Source organism: Panthera leo, chromosome B2 (genome assembly GCF_018350215.1).
Source record: "Panthera leo isolate Ple1 chromosome B2, P.leo_Ple1_pat1.1, whole genome shotgun sequence".
In the NCBI taxonomy this organism is placed as follows: Eukaryota; Metazoa; Chordata; class Mammalia; order Carnivora; family Felidae; genus Panthera; species Panthera leo.
In genome coordinates, this window is record NC_056683.1 from 28,580,570 (window position 1) to 28,595,835 (window position 15,266).

Below are 15,266 nucleotides of genomic sequence, written 5' to 3' on the forward strand. Positions count from 1 at the left end.
ATATTCACATTCTCATCACCACCATCCATCTCTAGAACTTTTTATCTTCCCAAATGGAAACTCTATGTCAATTAAACACTAACTCCCCATTAACCCTTCCCCCAGTCCTTGGTAACCCCCCCTCTCTTTCCGTCTCTATGAATTTGACTGCTTCTGCACTTTCATATAAACCTAAAGTAAACTCTGAAAAAATTAGTCTAGCCACGCTAGGAAGGTCACAGACCCAAGAGATGGCAATTGCTGACTTGAAATTGTTTTCAGATGTACACAGGTTTGACAACCTTATTCTCCTTTATAAAGCCACCTCTTCACAGAGTGTCTCACTCCAGAGAAAGCATATGAAGATTTTCATCCAGTTTGTGTATGTGGATGCCAAACCCAGTAGCTGGCACACACATTTTGAATATTATTTCTCCTCAATTTAATAATTTTCATATGGCCAATAGCATTTTAAGGGCAAAAAGTAGAATACAAAATTATATCCACAGAAAGATTACATATGGAAAAACTTATGTATGTCTGTGGACTAAGAACTGGAAGTCGGCATAAAAAAACATGAACAGATAAGGTCCGGGGATGAGATTCTCAGCCATCTCTCTTTTTGTTTGTACCGTAACCAAAATCTCATAGGAATTACTGTAGAAAATCACCACAGAAAATAAATGCAATCCTTTTGTTGTGCTATATAATAAATGTTTTGAGTCTAGATTCTAAACTGAAGATGCATTTTCTTCAGGCACCCATTTGCCACTGATTCTTCCTGCACCAGCTAAATTTAGGAAACACTACTACAAATAACAACTTCCAAGAACTCTGTGGTACTTGATGGGGTGGGGAGGGGTGGGAAGGTCAGAGTGGAGAAACAAGATTTAGCCCTTGGTTTGATTTTGTGAGAAAAAATGCAAATGAGAAACCTCCAACACCTGTTGGCTTCTTTCAGGTTAGTCAAAAAACGACATACATCTGACTCGTCAGATCAACCGATGAGGACCCAAATGCTTATTTTTGCTCGAGCTATTTCAATGAAGGCTAAAGTGGGCATAGTCAGCACATCACACATAGTGAGCCAACATGGGTGGGTTATGGGAAGGTAGTGAGGGAGATTCATGCCAGCTCTAACCCACCACTGAAAGCCGTTTTCTGTGATTTCAGTTGTGTCTGAGCACTGCTGATGTACCCAGTGTGACTCATGAAAACTCTCCAAACCAAGTAATTCTGCAGTATTACTTAACGAATGTTAATGATAAATGACCATATCAAAAAATTACCATGACTGAAAATGGATGCTTGTAAATCAGGAGAAATCAGCAGTAGATATTTTAGGAGCATTCTCTAATACCACTTGTAAAAGATACAAAGATAAATTTTTATCCGATCATATGCCTCAGCTGCTAAAACACATTCAGTGGCTCCTTATTATATCTGTAAAGTAAAGAAGATCCACTTCAAAATCCTTCAGTACTTCTCTACAACTTACCTCCTAAGCTCACCTCCCCCAGCTCACCAAACTCCCGGTATCTGGGCTGCTTGAGAGTCTCTCCAAATGTTCTGTACTTTCCTGCCCACTTCTCCCCAGGCTTCCTTCTTCTCTCCAGTATTTTTTTTTTTCATATCTGGAATACCCTTCTCTTTCAGGACTCCTCCCAGGGGTACTTCCTTGGTGGAACCTCCCCTGATGTAACCTACCAGCCGCATGCCCAGAACCTTCCCTGACATCATCTCCCTCCACCTCAGGCTGACTCCACCTCCCTGTTCCAAGTGCCCTGACAACACACAACATGGCTGGCACACAGGCATCAAGACCACAGAATAGAGGACCATAACTGTCTTATGAATGGTCTCTCACAATAGACCCTAAATTCTTTAAATGCCTAATCCTATCTTAGTCATCTTTCTTTCGGTATCCCAGTACCCTTCTCTTCAAAGAATGGTTGCTAAGTGAAGGAAGAAATGCATGGGAAAGAAGATCCATTTTCACAATTTTAATTCTAAAATAAGTCAGTCAGAGAAAGACAGATATCATATGTTTTCACTCATATGTGGATCTTGAGAAACTTAACGGAAGACCATGGGAAAGGGAAGGGGAAAAAATTAGTTACAAACAGAGAGGGAGGGAAGCAAACCATAATAGACTCTTAAATACAGAGAACAAACTGAGGGTTGATGGGTGGTGGGGGAGAGGGGAAAGTGGGTGATGGGCATTGAGGAGGGCACTTGTTGGGATGAGTACTGGGTGTTGAATGTAAGCCAATTTGACAATAAATTATTTTTAAAAAATTACTAGAATGGCCCATATATGTCCTTGAGCACTGCCCTAGGCTGGCCAGAGGCACTTGCAGTTGGCTCCAAAGTCATGACCCAGTGCAGACAGGCCAGGCACAAATGGTCTTTAAGGTCTAGGTCTCCATATTTAGTTTACTACATGCTCTAAATGGTCTCAGCTCTAAATGGTCTCAGCAGAATCTTGTGAACAGTCTCACTAACAATGGGAAATAATAACTAAGGTGAGGGCAGGAAAAATGCTCAGATATCTTCAGGACTGCATTAAATTGGGGAATAAATGGCCCCAGGCTTTAGACCCAACACAGGCTCCTGGATGACGCTGGCAGGATTTGCAAACAGGCCTGTGTTTATTGGGACACAGTCATGCCTGTTCATCTATACATTGTCAATAGCTCCTTTCATGGTACAGGAGACAGTACTGTACTGTAACAGGAAACTTAGGGCCCACAGAGATCAAAATATTTACTATCTGGCCCTTGATAAAAATGTGTGCCGAGCCCTGGTCTAGTCAATGACATTTCACAGTCATTTTCATGGCTTCAAGTTCATCTTGCATGTCAAATTTTTCTTCTATATTTAAATGATATCCGATACAGAATAGCACCTTCTTTAAAAAAAAATGTTTATTTACTTTTGAGACGTGGGGAGTGAATGTGGCAGGGGCAGAGAGAGGGAGGCAGAGGATCCAAAGCAGGCTTGCACTGACAGCAGAGAGCCCAATGCAAGCTTGAATTCATGAACTGCGAGATCATGACCTGAGCTGAAGTTGGATGCTTAACCAACTGAGCCACCCAGGTGCTCCTGATACAGCACAGCAACTTCTTAGAATTGCAATATTCTAAATCATTAGTTGTGCTCAGTTCTCTTCTTTCTCTGCAAAAGAGGGGGACAGAGGAATCTTCCTCTAATATAGGACATTTTTAACAAAGAAATTAGATGCAATATGTGAAACACACTAAGTGCTGCTAGTAGGTGCTCAATAACTGGAAAAGGCAAGTTTGTTGTCAGTCATCTCTATCTTGATTGCAGCCCCAGGTTACCAGCAAATTCAGTGTCACACAGACCAGGCTTCAGAATGCTGTTAGCAGACAGCTCACTAGAACCAGTGGGAAGAGCCACATTCACTCTTGTTTGTCTACTAGGCCTGGATGAGCACACCTGCCTGAGTCATCCTCACCTTTTCAGCAAGAAGGTGACTGTTTCCCTTCTTAAATACATCTCTCTACTCAGGGAGGAACATAGCATTGTTTCAAACATTATTTGTGTCCTCTTTTGGAGATTACTAAACAAATGAATTCTCAGACTCTCTCACTTATGATAGAATAATAAATTCACTGAACACTGAGTTACTGACTTTGTAGATTGCCACTTGTCTTCAGTCTTGGATACAATCTGCAGCTTTGAAAAAGCTAAGAAGCTTTTTCTAAAGAGCACTCAATCTCTTGGGCCTAACATCACCTCCTCTATGTGGGATCAGACCTCGAAGTGGTTTGTTTCAAGAATGAAAACAAGCAGGTTTCATTCTTGAAACAAAACTGACCCTATGAGCTGTCCAGTCATACATGGGTAGGGCTAATGTTTATGACATGCAAAGGCTACAGGTGGTAAAGGCCAGTGCACGAGCCACACAAGAAGGGCCATGGAACTCAGAACAGTAAGAAAGAGCTATGGGCTGAAGGGTAGAGAGGAATAGGGCAGAGAACAGAACCTCTCCCATTTCTCCTGAATATAAGGAAGAGTATCCCTCTACAATGAAGGTAAATGTGGATTAGAGACTGCATTAAATTTCTGTTTCATGTAACATTCATGTACAACAGATAAGGGGTGTCCTATTACCCAAACATAATGGGGGGGGTGCATTTTCCTTGCTCTGTTTTAAGGATCGGCTGGCCAATGTTTCATGGCCTTCCTTTGAAAGGGCAGCATTTTACCAAATCTTCCCTCCCCCACTGCTGCCATTGAAAGAAATCTGATGGGCTATTTTTATTTTGACAGCTGCATCCTCTTGCACTAGGCACAGAAGGAAGTCCCAGACCACTTTTGTTAGAGCCCATGTAGGACTCACAAGGAGAGATCGAGCACTGGCCACCAAGGAGGTCAAAGGTCCCTCCTTCATTGGGGTCAGCAGGACTTCAGGATTACTGTTTGGAACTATTCAACCACAATGCCACCACACATACAGGAGCAACAGCAAGAGAGGTTTCCATTGGAAAAGCTGGCTAGCCTCAGTGTAAAGGAACATTTAAAAAAAACCAAATACTTAGAAATGTTATTCTTTGTTAGCTATGACATAATTTTTGTTATTTTTTTAAAGAAGTTTATTTATTTATTTTGGGAGAGGGAGAGGGAGAAAGGGAGAGAGAGAGAGAGAGAGAGAATGAGAATGAACATGTGTGTGCATGCATGCACAAGCGGGGCTGGAGCAGAGAGAGGGAGAGATGTGGGACTCCATCTCATTACTGTGAGATCATGACCTGAGCTGAAATCAAGAGTCAGACACTTAACTGACTGATGCCCTGATCAGGTGCCCTGATAATTTTTGTTCTTTAGGGCATAGTATCAGAGCATTCTATAATGCAGCTTAAATTAATCATTTATAGTAGCTTTGAAATTACCTTCTGCTTGGGTAGCTGTGGGGATGGTCTCCTTGACAAGGTATTTCACTAAATAGGTAAAGTCAAGTTGGACCAGTTCCACCATTTTGAAGCCCCAAATGCTTTAAAGATCTGTAAATTCTGAGATGATTTCTAAACTACTCTGCTTAGGAATAGTTTCCATGGTTCAATTTGAGGTCTGGGATCAGCTCTGTTTGTCTGTGATGCCTTACCCCATGCTCACACAATATTAGAAAAGCTGTCTCTTTGCAGCCATTTAAAGGGTAAAGGCATAGCCTGATGGCAGCTTTCCCATGTCCTCTCCATTCTCTGGAAGCTGGCTACGGTTCCCACCAAAGGAATATTATGGATCATTTCCCTTTAGTTAGGAAAAATCTGAGAAGCAAATAAGTATGTCCATATTGGCCCTCAAGAGAAGAAGGCTCTAATTCAGATCTTGGATGCATCTACTACTTTTCCCTCACCAGTGCTATAAGCAGGTATGGCTTGACTAGTTCAAACTTTCACCATGTATTTCATTTGCTTTCCCATTAGAAAAGCAGATAAGAGCTAGTTGAAGATGCTTCTAAGTAATGCATGTTGAAACTCAACATCTGTACTAGTTGTGGTGATAACTGAAAGGAGAAATAATTTCTCAATTCAAACCCAGGGTTTGACACAATTCTCTGCCCCAGCATACACATAAAGGTCTGTAAAACACCTCAGGAGTCAGACCACAGAGAGGAGGAAACATTTCAAAGAGTAGTATGGGCATGACCTGTCCACTTAGCCTGAACTGAGATGATGACTCTTAGCTAGGTGCCATTGGTTTACTCTTGGGCTTTTAAAGTCAGTTTGGATCACTTCCCTTGCAGCTGTGGCAGACACAAGGTCCACCTGCAGTGCCTACCAGCAATGAATTACTAGGAGCACCTAAAAATGGCAAATTTGCTTAAACCATCTTCAGTAAACCAGACTACATTTAAATATTTTTTATCTTATGGCTAAAAACAATAGTGCCTACAGAGCCATTATACCCTGCTTTGGATCTTAATCAACCAACCAACCAACCAACCAATATAACCTTTAACTTCTGATTCCAATTTCTGACTACAGACTCAAAGTCCCCTCACCCAAGGAGCCTGCAATTTGTCCAATTCCCTTGGGCTAGACATCCTCTGCCATTACCACCATGATGCTCAGATTTCCTGAAGGTCTGCCAGCTACATGCTGTGCTGTCCTAACCTGGAACCAAAAACATATTTCCTTCTGAGGATACTTACTTTGGTTGTATCTTCCAAATTAAGCTGCTCTTCCCTTTTAAACTCCTTAGTAAAATTGGGCCCCTATTAAAAGCTTTCCAGAGTTTGCTCCTATGTCACTTGTTCTCCTGCCTTCTAGTGCTAGCATCTAGCACAACCATGCACAAGAATTTCTTGTTAAGGGTTGATGGCCAAAGAACTGCAGAACTGCATTATATCTGCACCAGAGCTCTTTTCTCTCTAACCCCTCTGTGCTCTGGGGTGCCCCTAAAGAGTACCTCAAGGACTGTACTCAAAAAAGTTGAGACTAACTAGCACCCATCAAGGGGTGTGAATTTAGGAATAATAATCAAGATTCATCTACCTCACCTGACACGTGACTGATGGGAGCATGTGTTTATAGGCTTTCAATGTTATTAACACCACATAAAAGTCAGACGCTTCCATGCTCCCAGGATTCTGTTCATTCTCTAGCCTCCTATTCATCCTGTTGAAGCATTTTCTTGCATGGTTTTATTCAATCTCAATGGCTTAGCTACAAGTCTACAATGATGATGCTAAACCTTCATCTCCAGCCTAGATCTCTCTCCTGAGCCCTGGACATATATTTCTATTCATTTGGGAATATCACATGAGCATTTCACCCAGAACTTATCTTGCTGCTTCTTCAATTCCAGCTCTGCCTCCCCGAATGCTCACATCCATCCATTGGTGGTACATCTGTCTTTTAGCCCATCATGCTGTGGCCTCAGACATCCCTGGCTTCTCCCTTGCTTCACTCCCCATATCTAATTATAAACAATTCTTAGAAATGGCTTTCTGTATTATGAAGCCGTTTTATGAAGTACCTACAAGTTCATGGCTGTTAAAATTTCTTGACAGATTGTTCCTTTGTTTCATTTATATAGTTCCTCCTTAATCCAATTTTATTCTTTTGCTTTCAATTCTATTTTGTCTGATAAAAATATTCCTATGCCACATTTCTTTTGGTTCATTTATGCTGAAAAATCTTTGCTCATCCTTTGATTTTTAACCTTGCTGTGTCACGTTGTGGAAATGACTCTTCCACTTCTACAGAAAAATCCACTCTCAGCATCCCAGTTCAAACCGTCACCATTTCTGACCAGGATTATTGTAAGAGCTTCCTAAAGTTTCCTTGATATCCATTACCCTCATTCATCCCATTCCCTAGTCAATACCCTGGAAAAGGAACCTGAATGTGTCACCTGACTTGGTTCATAAATCTTTGCTGAGTCTCTGCTTCACAGATAAAGCTCAGACTCCTCAACTTGACAAATAAAAACTTTCCAATCTGCTCTGAGCCTGTCTCTGCAGCCTGGCCACTCTGCCCTGATGAGCCTTTCACAAGTCACAGAACATGCCTTGCCTTTGCACATCTGGTGCCTCTGCATGCCTAGAGAAATCTCATTCCCCCACCCTGTCTGTGTTCACCATCAGTACCTAAAAAACTTTTGTTATCTCTTGAGACCACACCAAATTGTCAACTCCTTGGCAAATCATGGCTGACCTGGCTGGGTTAGCCATTTTCACAAGTGCCCCAGAGCCCCTCACCTCTGTTATGCATTCACAACTTTGCACTGTTACAAGGATTTCTGTGCCTGTCTCTTCTTAATGCTGGGCCCCATCTTACTTCTTTGTATTTTATCCCCAATCCTTGTTACAAGGTAAGTAAACATCTGCTGAATCTGAAGGAATAACTCCTAATTTAGCCAAAAGGAGAACTGAGTATGGCCCCACCCTTACCCCACTATGTTGACCACCTTCTCCACTCTATAATCAGCCAATCTCCACACATCTCTTATGGCTCCAGGGCTTATTTCCCCCTTCCTGACCAGTCCGGAAGGGCTGTGAAGGGCTGCTCCTAGTCGAGACATACCTCCCCACTGAACCAAACCATACTGGTTCTACAAGGTTGCCTCAACACCCCTCTTTACAAAGTCTTCCCCAAACTTCCCAGCCCATGAGTCTGAATATTTTGCATAAATAGACAGAATTTCTACCATGTGCTTCAGCATTTATAGGCAATTTATGTAGTTGTATCAATGCATACTATCACTCCAGCTGAAGCACACAGGGGAGACCACAAGTTACATACTTCTCCTGAGACCATGGTTTGGAGATATTGACAGATCAATGGGATATATTCCCCATTGAAGAAAAGGAGGGATGCAAACAAGGCAAACCCACTTCAGAAACACTCAACACACAGTGTGCTCAGTACTTGAACACACAGGGGAGTCAGGACAGGAAAGACAAAAAAGGGCACTCAGCAAGAAATACTAAAAAAACTGGGACTTGATTTAGAGAAAAGTTTAGGAAGAGTGCTTTGTAAAAGTCTTCAGTTATGTGGAGAGGCTGCACAATAAATATGAGTACTAAAGAGAAGGTTCACATCTGAAATGCAGGGTGCTCTAGAAAGCCAGAGAAAAGAAAGGTTAACATAGATCTGTTTCACTTAAAGACAAAAAAGCACCGTTTCCTCTCTAGAAGAAATAAAGATTTCAAGCCCCTTTTAGTCCATTCATGCTGGAATTCTGGTTTTATAACTCCATTTGCAAGTGAGCTTGTCACAGAGGGGTCAGCAGCCAGATGGAACTTTCTTACGCACTTGACTGCCCACACACACGGAACTCAGATACAGCTTGATTCAAGAAAGAGCGATTACTAGACAGTTTTCGATACCTACCATAATCATTTCTATTTGAGTCATTTCTATTTAAGTCTGGGGTTGGCTTCAAACAAATTTACCTCAACACATGAAAGCTGCTGCAAGCCTTTGGTATGGTAGGTGCCACTGATACTTGGGTGGCATCAAAGACTTTCCTAGAGAGGTGAAAACAATGGGGGTTCACTGGAAACAATTGTCAATCTGAAAACCATGGTCAAACAATGATTTGTTTTCAAAGGCCCAGGACCTCATTAGCAATTTGATAGTGTGAAGGTTCTGCAATGCCAATAAACTAACTAAAATCATCCACATTGGATACACTGGCCAATCTACATAGGAAATCTCACCCAATGCTTCAAGCTGCACTAGGGGATTTGTGAATCTTAAGAAAGGACATAAATTCATTTAACTGAAACAATCAAATAGAAGTTAATTGATACCAAAAATAAAATCTAGACAGTTGAAAGGTTTGTCTCGGGCTACCTTCTCCCTTTCAAGATTAAGATAACTGAAATGAATGGTTTATATCCCCTGATCATGGACAACAAGGATGTAATGTGTGATGTCCAACATGCACACATGAATCCATAGGGAACACTTTTACCACAGAACCCATTCTGGCCAAGCCTCAATATCCACTTGTCACTACTACAGAGACCAGGGGTATGGCCACCCACCTGCCTACCTCCCTTCCCTACCTTTCTTCATTCAAAAAGAAACTATGAAGAGACTCCCACTGTGAAAAAAATAAAACTAGACACAAAAGTGAAATTCATCCTTCCTACCCTCTTTTCCCATCCTACCCCACTTACCATTCTGAAGAATCTGGCATGGTCCTTCCAAACCCTTACCTGTACATTTACATGCATATAAATGTACACACAGAAATATATAATTGATATTTAATTTTATATAAATGGGATTATATTGTAGATATTATTTTACAACTTGCTTATTTTTCTTAACAATTAACTTTTTCCTGTGTATACCTATAAACCTTTCTCTTTTTGAATTGCTGCAGAGTATTTATTAACATGGTTGTATCATAATTGATTACTACCCTTCTGCTGAATGTGTGGGTTGGCTCCAATTTTTTGCCATTACAAACAGAGCTGCAGTGAACATCGTTGCCCATACCTCTGTGAGTACAAGATAAAACATGTGGCTTTCATTAATTACCTATCCTCCTAGGGGAAATGTGTCCTATAGCTCCTGTGACTTGAAGGTCATGGGCAGGGTGGGCCCTTGGGTCCTGAAAGCTGAGGACCAACATGGATACCAGGTAGAAAGGCAGAGCTGGGGGTGACACCCTGCAAGTGTGCTTATGTGGCTGCCAAAGGAAGACCACAGGATCTTTCTCATGAGCCAGAACACAAGCCCCTATGCTTGAATGTTCTCTCAGCTTTTCATGATCTGGCTATTAAGTCCTTGAAGTCTGAGACAATGCCTCAACCAACTCTGCCTGTACTTCAAGCATACTGCCTTGGGTATGGCAAACCTTCTAATTGATCATTCACTGTCTGTGTCTTAAAATGTACTTTCCTCCTTGTAAGACAAAGCTTCTAATTCAAACCAAAGGTGGCTAAAGGATCCTTAAGAGATCAATCAGAACATCATAGAAGTATCACAGGGAATTCTTGGTTATAATAACTTAGCAAAAGATAATTCTGAACTAGAGTCCATAAGAACTCCACAAAACAGTACATCAAGTTTTGCTATCACTTACTGACAAGTGAGGAACACAACAAACAAACCACATAAATGAGGCTACACTGTATTAAACAGATCCTCTGGCTTCACTTATAACTCATGGTTAATAAATCATTCTTGGCACAGCTCTTCTTTCACACCTCTCAATGAACTACAAATGGTCAAAGACCTGATTTCCCACTTTGGAATGGAGTTGAAAATGCATGTGGCTCTCAGTTCATCAGTAAGTGTCTGCAGAGGGACTCCTGTGTACCAGACCCAGGTTGAGTACTGGAGACCCCAAAGAAATCTCAATGTAGTACTTGCCTGCAGTAGGCCTGAAGCCAGTTGAGGAGCCTGGACACAGTAAAGAGTTAGATATCAAACAGAGATTAAATAGCCATTTGATAGACTACAGAGGCTGTCACAGAGTGTATACAATTCACAACCCAGCTCAGAGTACAAACTACAAATATTACAGAAAAAAGGGAAGAAGTCCTGAGGTTGGAGGAAACTGGGAGTGTCCTTCTCAGAAGGAGAGCTGGGGCCAAGCTGTGAGGAAGGGTAGGGCTTGAGCAGGCAATAGGGTAGAAGAAAGAAGAGCATATAGAAGTTTCTTAAACTTTAAATGCCACTTAACACCTTGTTTCTGGTTTGATTTACACTTGGGAAACCAACTTAACTTTTGAGGTAGTGAAATGAGGAGGGTCACCAGACAGACATGTAGCAGACAACCAAAGTACATCAAGGAGCCCCTCAGTCTGCCAACACCACTGTCCAAGTAGACTGAATATCTCACCTTGGTGAGAGTTTCCTCAAAATAAGTGGGTAATGAAGACAGCAGTACAGACATATAGATAACAATAAGTATCAGAACCAGAAGATGTGGCCAACTATAAACAAAACTAACAAAATGAAATTGTGAGCATGGGCACCTCAAAATATGTCTTTAGTGTTAAAGGAAATATAAAACAGAACCACCAAGAATAAATGTCTTTTATGAAAACATCTTATTCTTAAAAAAAAAACAAACTTAAGTGGTTCAAAGTATAAAAGCCAAAACTTAAAATGGAAAGAATACATATCCATGCTGAACTCAAGCTCAAAAAACCTACCTGGTATACATAAAATACCCTGGTTTGACTATCTGCATATAAACTACTGGTTTTTTTTCTAGTAATCCTAAAATATAAATAATTTAAAAATTAAAATTATTTGGAGGATTAGTTCAGCAAAGGAATGAGAATACTTTTTAAAGCATTTTTGTTAATAGCAAAAAATAGTTTTGTTTCCTGCAGGTGCTCTGGTTAAGTACACAGAATGAAAAATGAAACAACCTCTGAAATTTTTACATTAGAAAGATAGAGTTCTGTTTCTTTTTTCAGGGGAAGGGAGAAATCTTTCATTGCTCAATATTACTTCCTTAGCACCTACAAACAATATGGGGTTCCTGATATGAAAAAAACACCATCTTTGTGACAGGAGTTTTCACTACCCCTCAAATCTAGAGCAATCAGTAGACACTGAAGACACAGCTCACTGATAAGGAAACACTCCAGAAAAAGCAATCAACTCCCCAACCAAGTCCTACACATAGAAATAGACAAAGGGGTTTTTCCGCCTTCAATATTTAAATTACAGGTCTGGACTTAACTTCTGTTTGAAATTAATGAATGTGGCAATGATTTTCCCCCTGGCCCTGCCACTTGCTAACAGGTGATGTGAGCAAGTCACCAGGTCTGATTATGCTATGAAGGAACCAGAACACTGCCATCCGCCTTGCTGGGCTCTCAGTCTTTTTGGAGGATTGAAAGAGATTGGTATGACTGTCATGGAATCAGAGCTCTACCAAAAGTCATGTCTTGGGACTACCAGCTTCCTCCTGGCTGGAATGCAACAGACCAGATTTTTCAAATTCTTATCATCTCCAAAAACCCAGTCAAATGCCTGGTCAACTGCAAATGTCTCCAGATTCATGTGGCAGAGGAAAAACCTTGTTCTCTGATCTTCATTGGCCTCTGTTCCTACTTGATTCCTAGTACTAAGGGCCTACCCTGAGCCAGAGCTCTTCCTGCACTGGACTTAATTATTACTGGTATTTATAAAATACCCATAATATATATCTTGTTTACACTCTAAGGGCTTCATTGGGGAAAATACTGGGATTAATTCCTTCTGTTATCTCCAGCATCTGTCCCAGGGCCTGGCACGTAGCAGGAGTTGAATCAATCAGTCAATCAATCAATCACTCCCTGCCTTCAAAGGCAAGAACGGTTTGGAAAAGAAACTCAACAGTGTGAGGACAGCATTCACAACAAATAAAACAAACAAAAAAAAATATTGCCAATTAAAAGTAATGAAGAATAGAACTCTGTGCTGGTGGCAGTATTGGAAAACAGGAACTTTCATACATTGCCAGCAAAGGCACAAATGGTATAACCCTTTCCAAAGCATATGTGGCAATATCTACTAATATTGCTTGCAGATTCAGAAGCATCAGTCCTGCAAGGAGAGGACCAAGGCAGTAAGGCACTCTGGGGAAATCTCTGGCTTGGGAAAGAAGATCCAGGTTCCTATTAAGCTACACAGATCAACTATGGGATTGTGGGCAAGTCCCTTCATGTCTCTGAACTTTAGCTTCTTTGTCTACACAATGTAGAATCAAAGTAAGTGATCTCTGGGACCCTGTTCATCTGGGATTCCTATGTCAAACACAGAAAAAGTAGGCATAGAAATGGAGTCAGAGCTCTTCAGAATTGTAGATGTTAATTTAGGGCTGACTCAAGTGAATATATAGGCCCCCAAGTTTCTACTATTTCTTAGAATCATCATCCCAGAAAATCTACTCCTCAGATACTCTTCTGGAGAAAAAGAAATTGGGGCTTTGGACCTCTTTATCTTGGCTGACCACCTTGCCTCATGATTCAAAAGATAGATAAACCTTGTCTCATCCACTGAAGAAGCACCAAAGACCACCTGGCTTTACTAGATGACCAGAGGTGAGGTGAGGCCCAGCCCCTCCACCCTGAGAACAGCACCTTTTATTCTTTCATTTCTTTTCTGCCTTTGGATTGTTAGAAAGAGTACAACACCCTAACATTATATTGGGAAACCCTTCTAAAAAGTACCTAAATAATAGAGAATCACATCTAATTTAACTGAAATCAACCAAATCACAAGTTCCTTAAAAGTCCTTCCTAAAGTAAAATCAATAAATGCATAACTAAAGATGTCTTTAGCATATTCATGAGGCTTTTCATGGCAGATGCACCAGAATGGTCACTGGTCAGGTGTTACAACAGGTTACAAATCATTATGACCACGGAAGATGTAACAAGCACAAAAACTATGCAATTTTCCATCCTACCAATATTAGGTTCTCACAACAATCTATATTAAGGCAGCCCCATTTGGTAATAAGATCGGGTTTAGCACCCTTTCCCTGATCACAGTCACCTTAGCTTACTAGCTGTGTAAGTATCCCTCTGAACAAGTGCTCACCCAGAAAGCTCACCCTGGACTCTAATGGCCAGCAGACCCCTTTCCTGAGTCCTCCTTAATCTAAATGTCCATGACTCTATTCAGCAGAAAATAGTGCCATGGGATGTTATTAGATAGTGTGTTACATAAGCAGCGCACACACACACACACACACACACACACACACACACACACAAACTGGTTCCCTGTTTAGAAAGATTGATAAGTGTGTATCTTCAATGCAGAACTTGAGAGCTTTTAATAAATATGTGGATCTTCCAGAGGAGCCAATAGTGTGCTAAATTCCCTAAACTTCTTTATTTTTTGCAAAGTATCACATCCCAGGGCTATTGTTCAACAATCTACCCTTTTAGAATCTTCACAAAGCCCTTGACCTATGAGCTCTGTACTAGAAACCATATTGCACAATATGACTACCCTCTTTCACCTAGCTTCCATTACAATAAGAGCGTACGTAAAGATTATAAAAGCCTTTGATATTTGATGCTAAGCACCCATTGCTTTTAAACCCATTCAAATATTTGTTGGAAATGAACAAAAGAAGTATTTACAGTGTAGTGGCTACATGGCAGCAGGGCTTGGAAACTCCTGCATGGAATTAGTAGCACTGAAACCCTTCCGATTTTCAATAATAACAACCTTGCCACTCCCAGACCAGCTCCAGACTAGTGTTGCCCAGAGTAAGTTAGAGGCCATTCAATAAACATGCATGGCTTTGAAGATTTCAGATCACGAAGGAGGTCCCAGCTATCTCGTCTCCTATGCCTTATCCCTTCACCTTATATTAGGGCTTCTTACCAGTTTGGGGTTCAACTTATTGCAGTTGCTTGGCTCTGCACACAACCTGCCCTCTCACTTTCATCCCTGCTCTACTTCTCTCCAGTGATCAAGGCTAGCATAACACAGAGCTGCTGAAGAATAAAATCCATCCCTCAATCTACCAACTCCAAACAATTTCCCTGATTCACCTCAGGCTGGGTAAGATCATGGCTTCTGGAACTGAATTTACAATTTAAGACACAAGAGTCCCTTTATGCACCAGGCAGAGAGCTAAACAAAGTTCTGCAACTTCTGGGACCCTAGTGAATCTCCTGTATCCCAGTAACTTAATGTGAGCACATGAGTTGAAATAACTTTTGGTGACTGAGTTTTCCCACTTGTACAGAGAGACTACTGTTTTAATTTTTTTATAGGAATGTATTTATTAATTACCTGTGAAGTTAAAACTGAACAAAATAAGAGGAGAAA

General features: G+C 41.0%; 1 protein-coding gene across 7 annotated transcripts in view; it reads right to left on the reverse strand.

The window, feature by feature from the left end:
* The window catches only part of DUSP22 (dual specificity phosphatase 22), a 63,891-nt gene that overhangs the window by 22,014 nt on the left and 26,611 nt on the right, over positions 1–15,266 (reverse strand). The window lies entirely within an intron of this gene.